Genomic DNA, 7,621 nt, shown 5'->3' with positions numbered 1-7,621 from the left:
AACCGGCTGAGCTATCCCTTAATAGTCTAACTCAGTTGCCATAGTAACAAAACCCATGACAACCAAATACACAACATATTCCTCCCCCCCTAATAAGAACATCCCCTAAATAAAACACACACTAAACTAGAGAAGGAGGGTAGACTGCCTCCATTCCCGGCTAAACCCTGGGGATTATTTTGCCCCATAACCGTGGGTTCGCCCTAACTAAAGATCCAGCCGATGAGGAGGCCTTCTGTCTCTAGGTGGATTACGGCGAACTTCTGGTGTTGTTGCACCTGAAAGTACTAGGGGCTCAGGGTCTGCAGCACGAATAGGTGAGGAGGTGGTATCAGCTCGTGCTGGGCAAAGGGGTATCTCAGCTGCCGGCAGTAATGGAGGAGAACAGTCAGGAACAGGTGACTCATGATTCGGTGTCTCACCAGGAGGGGTGAAGTCAGACCCCTCAACTGCAGATGGGTCCTGAAGACTGGCATGACCTGGCAACAGCTGATCTACATGTCGCCGCCAGGTAAGATTCTCTGCAGTCCGGACTGTATAGGAAACAGGTCCTGTTTGAGTGATGACTGTGGCCGGGACCCATTTAGCTCTGGAAGTATAATTACGAGCCAAAACTGGCTGCCCTGGGCTAAAGGTTCGGTCTTTTGCTCTGGGTGCCCGTCTGATTACTTGATATTGCTGCTGATGTTGCACAGTTTGTCTGGGTTCAGAAGGTTTCAGCAGATCAAAGCAAGTGCGCAGCTGTCGTCCCATCATTAGAAAGGCTGGGGAAGCCTGGGTCGTAGCATGAGGTGTGTTTCTATAGGAAAGTAAGAAGGTATCCAGACGCTTTTGAATGGAGTGTTGTCCCTTTGCTGATTTCAAAGCGTTTTTCATTGTCTGCACAAATCTTTCAGCTAATCCGTTGGTGGACGGATGATATGGTGCTGACGTGATGTGGTGTATCCCATTTGCCTTCATAAAATTTTGAAACTCCTGAGAGACGAACTGCGGTCCGTTGTCGCTCACAAGTTGTTCTGGCAGACCAAAACGACTAAAGAGTCCTCGTAGTTTTTGGATAGTACTCTCTGCAGTAGTGGACTGCATTATAGAGACTTCTGGCCATTTAGAATGGGCATCTACTGCCACCAAGAACATGCTTCCTTCAAGGGGGCCAGCAAAGTCAACGTGAATACGTTGCCACGGGTTTTCAGGCCAGTCCCATGGGTGTAGGGGTGCCCACTGGGGTGCATTTCTTACACTCTGACATGACATACAAGCTTTTGCCTTCTCTTCAATAGCACTGTCCAATCTAGGCCACCAAAAATAGCTTCGTGCAATTTCCTTCATGCGCACTATTCCACAGTGACCGGAATGTAGCTGTTCTAACATCTGTGATCTCAGGGGTGGTGGAATAATGACACGCCTCCCCCACAACAAACAACCAGATTGGACCGATAACTCCGTCCGCCTGGACATGTAGGGAACAAGGTCGGGTGAGACCGGAGAGGTTTGTCGAGATTTTCCATGCATCACCAGGTCCATAACTTGGGATAATACTGGGTCAACGCGGGTTGCCTTCTTTATCTGAGTAGCAGTGATGGGTGTATTCTCTACCTGTTCAAAGTAGAAGATTTCCTTTTGGGCACTATCTTGATGTTTGACCGGTAAAGGCAACCTTGAGAGGCCATCTGCATTGCCGTGCAGAGTGGATTTCCGATATTTGATTTCATATGTGTGTGCAGAAAGTATCAATGCCCAACGTTGCATATGACTAGCAGCTAATGGGGGAATGCCTGTGTAGGGTCCAAAAATTGATGTCAGAGGTCGATGGTCTGTAAGAAGAGTAAACTTTCGCCCAAACAGGTACTGATGAAACTTCCTAATTCCAAAAACAATTCCTAATGCCTCACGTTCGATTTGGGCGTAGTTAGTTTCTGCTTTGCTTAGAGTGCGTGAAGCAAAAGCAATAGGTCTTTCTTCTCCCGAAGGCATAATGTGTGACACGACCGCTCCCACTCCATAAGGGGAAGCATCGCAGGCCAATTGCAGGGGTAAGGATGGATCAAAGTGCGTTAGAACTTCAGAATTTAACAATGCATCCTTAGCTTTGTTAAATGCAACATCACAGGCTTCAGTCCACTTCCAGGCCTTGTTCTGCCCAAGGAGCTCATGAAGTGGTTTTAGCAGTGTGGCTAACTGTGAGATGAACTTTCCATAATAGTTCAGTAGTCCTAGAAATGAGCGCAGCTGGCTTACATTTCGAGGTGGGGGAGCCTCCACAATAGCTTTAACTTTTGCAGGGGCCTTATGAAGACCTGCAGAATCGATGATGTGTCCCAAATATTCAACAGAGGGCTTGAAGAATTCACACTTGTCTTTGCGAACTCGTAGGCCATACTCTTCCAGTCTTTGTAGGGTAGCCTCTAAATTCTTTAAGTGATCCTCTTCATTTCTTCCAGTGACCAGGATATCATCCAGATAGCACTGAACTCCTGACAAGCCACACAAGATCTGGTCCATAGCCCTCTGGAACAGGGCGGGAGCCGATGTGATTCCGAAGGGTAGGCGACAGTATCGATAAAGCCCCTTATGAGTCACAATAGTCAACAGCTCTTGGGACTTTTCATCGACGTGCATCTGTAAATATGCTTGACTCAGATCAATCTTACTGAACTTTTGTCCCCCAGCCAGGCCTGCGAAGAGGTCATCGATGCGGGGAAGCGGGTATTGCTCTGCACACAACACTGGGTTGACAGTGACTTTAAAATCACCGCAAATCCGGAGAGAGCCATCTTTCTTCACTATTGGAACGATAGGAGTGGCCCATGAGCTATGGGTAACTGGTATTAGGACTCCATTGGTGACCAGGCGCTCCAGGTCTGCTTCAACTTTTGGCCTGATGGCATATGGCACAGTTCGGGCTTTCAGATATTTTGGTGGACTGCCAGGTTTAATGTTCAATGTCACAGTGATTCCCTTCATACTTCCCAAATCATCTCCAAAAACAGCAGCATGTTTCCTTAGTATAGGGGTTAGACTGGTTTCTTCTTTAGTCATCCGGTGCACTTCTGCCCAGTTCAGCTGAATCTTCCCAAGCCAAGACCTACCCATTAAGGCTGGGTAGTCACCTCTCACCACAAACAGTGGCAATTTAGCCGCCTGTCCATTGAGCTCCACCTTAACATCAATAGTGCCCAACATGGGCACAGCTTCACCTGTATACGTCTTCAGAACAGTTTTTGTTGCCTTAAGCGGAAGATGCTGTAGCTTTTCCTTATACACAGTCTCAGGAACCAGCGAGACAGCTGCACTGGTGTCTAGTTCCATGCGTATAGGTTTGCCCTCCAATAAGGGGGTTACCCAGTATTCATGTGAGCCCGCTGCCAAAGACAAAACATGCAGTGGCACTTCCTCTTGTGAGGAGGTGTCACCTTGATCATCCTGGGTCTGCTCTAGGGTATGCAAGGTTCCTCTTTTTGTCGGCCAGACCACAGGCCTCTTTTTCTTTTGTTTACAGGCATACTCAATGTGTCCCTTTTTGCCACAGTGTCGACACACCAGGTCCTTACACCAGCATTCTGATGCCTGGTGACCCAGCTTACCACAGCGGTAACATTCTTGACTCTGCACCGTTTTGTGGGTCAGTTCTTGTGACACTTTTTGCACCCTAGGGGATGCACCGATGTATTGTGCCTCCCTTGTAGCCAGTTCCATGGAGACAGCAATATCAACAGCCTTCTGTAATGTAAGCTGAGCCTCTGTCAGTAGGCGCTTCTGTATAGCTTCACTGCAGAGGCCACACACTAACCTGTCACGCAGGGCATCATTTAACATCTCTTTAAATTCACAGTGTTCTGCTAGCTTTTTTAAAATGGCTACAAATTGTACAACTGTTTCATCTTCCTTTTGGTCTCTTTTGTGGAACCTATATCTTTCAACAATTACCAGTGGTTTTGGGGAGAAATGAGACCCCAGGATTTCCACAATGTCACTGTAAGATTTAGTCTCAGGCTTAACAGGGTGTAGTAAGCTGCGTAGCAGAGAGTAGGTTTTAGCCCCTACAACAGTTAAGAATATTGGCACCTTCTTCGCTTCTGTAATGTCATTTGCAATACCAAAAAGCTCAAAACGCTCAGTATACACATGCCACTGCTCTGTATTCTCATCAAAAGGCTCCAGGGGCCTGGTCAGAGTAGCCATGATTTTTAGTTTCACTTTCACAGTCAGTGCAAACAAGCAGCTTTTTTTCTTTGTTTGGTCTTTACCTTGACTTCTACTTCCTTCTGTTACTGGAGCAGCACCAGGATCCCATCCTCGTCGCCAGTGTTATGTCCTAGGGGCAGCCGGTGTAGGAAGCAATCACTTGAGGCCAGAGAGCAGACAGCTAACCAAAACCTCCATTTTATTTACAGAAACAGAGAGCTCACTCAGCCGGTTGAAACCGGCTGAGCTATCCCTTAATAGTCTAACTCAGTTGCCATAGTAACAAAACCCATGACAACCAAATACACAACAGCAGCCACGCTGCCTGGCAGGAGCTCGCAGCCCCGCCACCCAGAGCACTGGCGGCACAGCAAGCTGAGGCTGTGGGGGAGGGGGAACAGTGCCCACCTCTGGTCTATAAACTGGAATATCAGTTAGTATATTTATGACTTGAAAGTAGACCTTTTTGGTAAAGTAGGTATAACTGTTATTTCTGAATAGTAATGATCTGCATGTAGTTTAATAGAAAAATGTATAATGTTATTGCTTTCTGGTGAAATTGCCTGGCACTTGCTATCTGAGGCAGATTAAGAGGTGTTGTTATGATGGTGCTGTTGCAAAAGGATTTTCTGTTGCATTTAATATTTTCAAAGTGCATGTGAAAAAATAGTATTTATTTTAGGTCAGAGTCACGGTTGTTTTGTGGTGATGAACAGCTCATTTCTACTTAAGTTGATGGAGATAATATGCTTTTTATTTATAATGTGGGCAATTAAATATTTAAAATGTCCTTAACTGTTAATTTCCTGGCTTTTAAAATGTGTGGATTTTGTAAATTATGTGATAGGTGCTGAGAGTTGTCACTTAGCCCCCTTGCCTGGTTTTCTTAAATGATTCAGAGGTTGGAAATGAAAATAGCTCCCCATCATCATGATTTTTTTCTCTGTTGGTTGCAGTGATGGGGGAATGTGTCTCGTTTTCACATAATAGGGCCATTTCTTTAATATTTTATTATTTTGCACCATGGAAAACTGTACTTGAACTATTAGGGGTGGGGGGTTCAGGGAATTCAGAGTTCAAGTAACACTTCAAACCAGTCTAAACATATTAAAGTGAGAAAGGACCAGTTACTGCACCCATAGACTCTTAACTCTGCCCAGTGGTGGCACCCTGCAGTCCCTACGACTGGGATTTGGGGTGGTAGCGTTTGGACAGTATGTCCAACCTCAAAAGAAGAGTAGCTTCAGCATTGAGGCAGCCCTGAAAATTGTGGGAATGGAGAAATGTCATCACAAAATTGTTCCCATCCCCCGCCCCCAGGTCTGGTGCCAAAATCTCAAGACTTGCCATTAATTTGCAAGAGTTTGCTATGATCAGGGGATAAATGGAACAGTCTTAGGCCGGCCTAAAGGTGATTTCTCCTGATCAGATCTGATAAGCAATAAAACCTATAGAACTGAACAGCAAGGTTCTCTGCCATGCCATGGGTCCTAGCCCATTGTGATATTAGAGGTAACTCAACCAAACACCATCTGCACTCTACAGTTAATTTGCATGCAACAATTTAATTTATGGTAATGAGTCAGTGACAGGCGGGAGACTGCACAGATGGTGGATTACTTGGCCCAACTACCACATTTCTTCAAAGGCTGATTTTCCCCCCTCCCCAACCCAAACTCCCCACCACACTATTGCCAGCTCTTGCAATTTTACTGCAACCCTAGGGATTTGGGGGTTGTTTTTACCTGTCTCATGAAAACACGCTGAAAGGCGCCACCTCACAAACTTCCCCTTATTCAGAGTGGCCACCATCTCCCATTACTGTCTGTGGGGCTGAAGCCAGCATGCTGGGCTCTGTTTCCCTGCAGTCTATCTACAGTGGGTGGCCACCTCCTGCAGTTTTCAGTGAGATGGAAGCCATGTCCACTCTACAGCTCAGGGGCTAGAGGAGAGGGGGCAGCGGAGACGCTGTGGCTGGTGATGGGGAGAGTGAGGGGGAGCAGGGCATGGAGAGCAGGAGGCGGATTTAGGGAGTGCAGGGGATGGGATGTAGGAAGATGCAGAGGGCAGGAGGAAGGGGGTGTCCAGAGCAGGGGGAGGCAGATCAGGTGTAGCTAGCAGGTGGAGGGGAGGTGTCTGGAGCAACCAGTGGGAGGTGGGACCAAACCCGCATTGTTTTTTCTGTGACACTAGTAGCTGGGTGTAATGTCAGCTAATTTGCATTCAACAATTTCATTGTTTGTACTGGGGGGTTGGCTTTGATTTCTGCAGGTGGCAAATGAGGGCTGTGTGCTGCTGTGAGGGGCTGTGTGTGTCTGGGGTTGTTGTGTGTGCTGGTTGTGTTGGTGTGTGGGTGGTTTTAAAGAAATGTGGTACAGTAGTTGGGCCAATTTATCTACCATCTGAGCCATCTCTCTCATATGACCAATGAAACTGTTGCATGCAAATTAGCTGTACAGTAAGGTTGGTGATTGGTTGAGTTACCTGTGATATCACAATAGTCTACGGCTCTTGGCATGGCATTGCTACATGCCTTGCTGTAGCTGTACACTGCACTGGCGTATTTCTTAAAGTCAAAATGGCTGAGACCATAAAATTGTGGATGGGAAGAAACCACAAAACCGAGTGATAATTCAACCTGGTGATATTCTGAACAAAAAGGGCCTTCAGCCATGCTTGTAGCCATGTCCACTGCTTCATGATGACATTTTAGGCTTCAGCATAACGTTCTTGAAGTCTCATTATATAGATTATCGCTGATATGAATAATTGATATAAGTGTAACACTTTTCCACTCTAATATATCTTTTTGAAATGGGGCTGCCAGATCTGCACGTAGTATTTAGGTGTGGGCGTACCATGAATTTCTATAGTGGCATTATGATATCTACTGTACTATTATCTATCACTTTTCTAATGGTTCCCAACATTCTGTTAACTTTTTTGACTGCCACTGCACATGGAGCAGATGTTTTCAGAGAACTATCCAGAATGACTCCAAAATCTCTTTCTTGAGTACTAACAGCTAATATAGACGCCATCTTTTTGCATGTATAGTTTGGATTATGTTTTCTAGTGCATTACTTTGCACTTATCAACATTGAATTCCATTTGCCATTTTCTTGCCCAGTCACCCAGTTTTGTGAGATTTCTTTGTAACTCCTCACAGTCTGCTTTGGACTTAATGATCTTGAATAATTTTATATTGTCTGCAAACTTTGCCACCTCACTGTTCAAACCCTTTTCCAGATCATTTATTAATATGCTGAACAGATCCTTGGGGAACCCATTCTCAAAAATGTCCATTTATTCCTACCCTTTGTTTCCTATCTTTTAACCAGTTACTGATCCATGAGAGGACTTTTCCTCTTACACCAAAACTGCTTGCTTTGCTTAAGAGCCTTTTGTGAGGGACCTTGTCAAAGCCTTTCTGAAA

This window comes from Mauremys mutica, chromosome 4 (assembly GCF_020497125.1).
Source record: "Mauremys mutica isolate MM-2020 ecotype Southern chromosome 4, ASM2049712v1, whole genome shotgun sequence".
Lineage (NCBI taxonomy): Eukaryota > Metazoa > Chordata > Testudines > Geoemydidae > Mauremys > Mauremys mutica.
Note: the sequence above shows the minus strand (reverse complement) of the source record.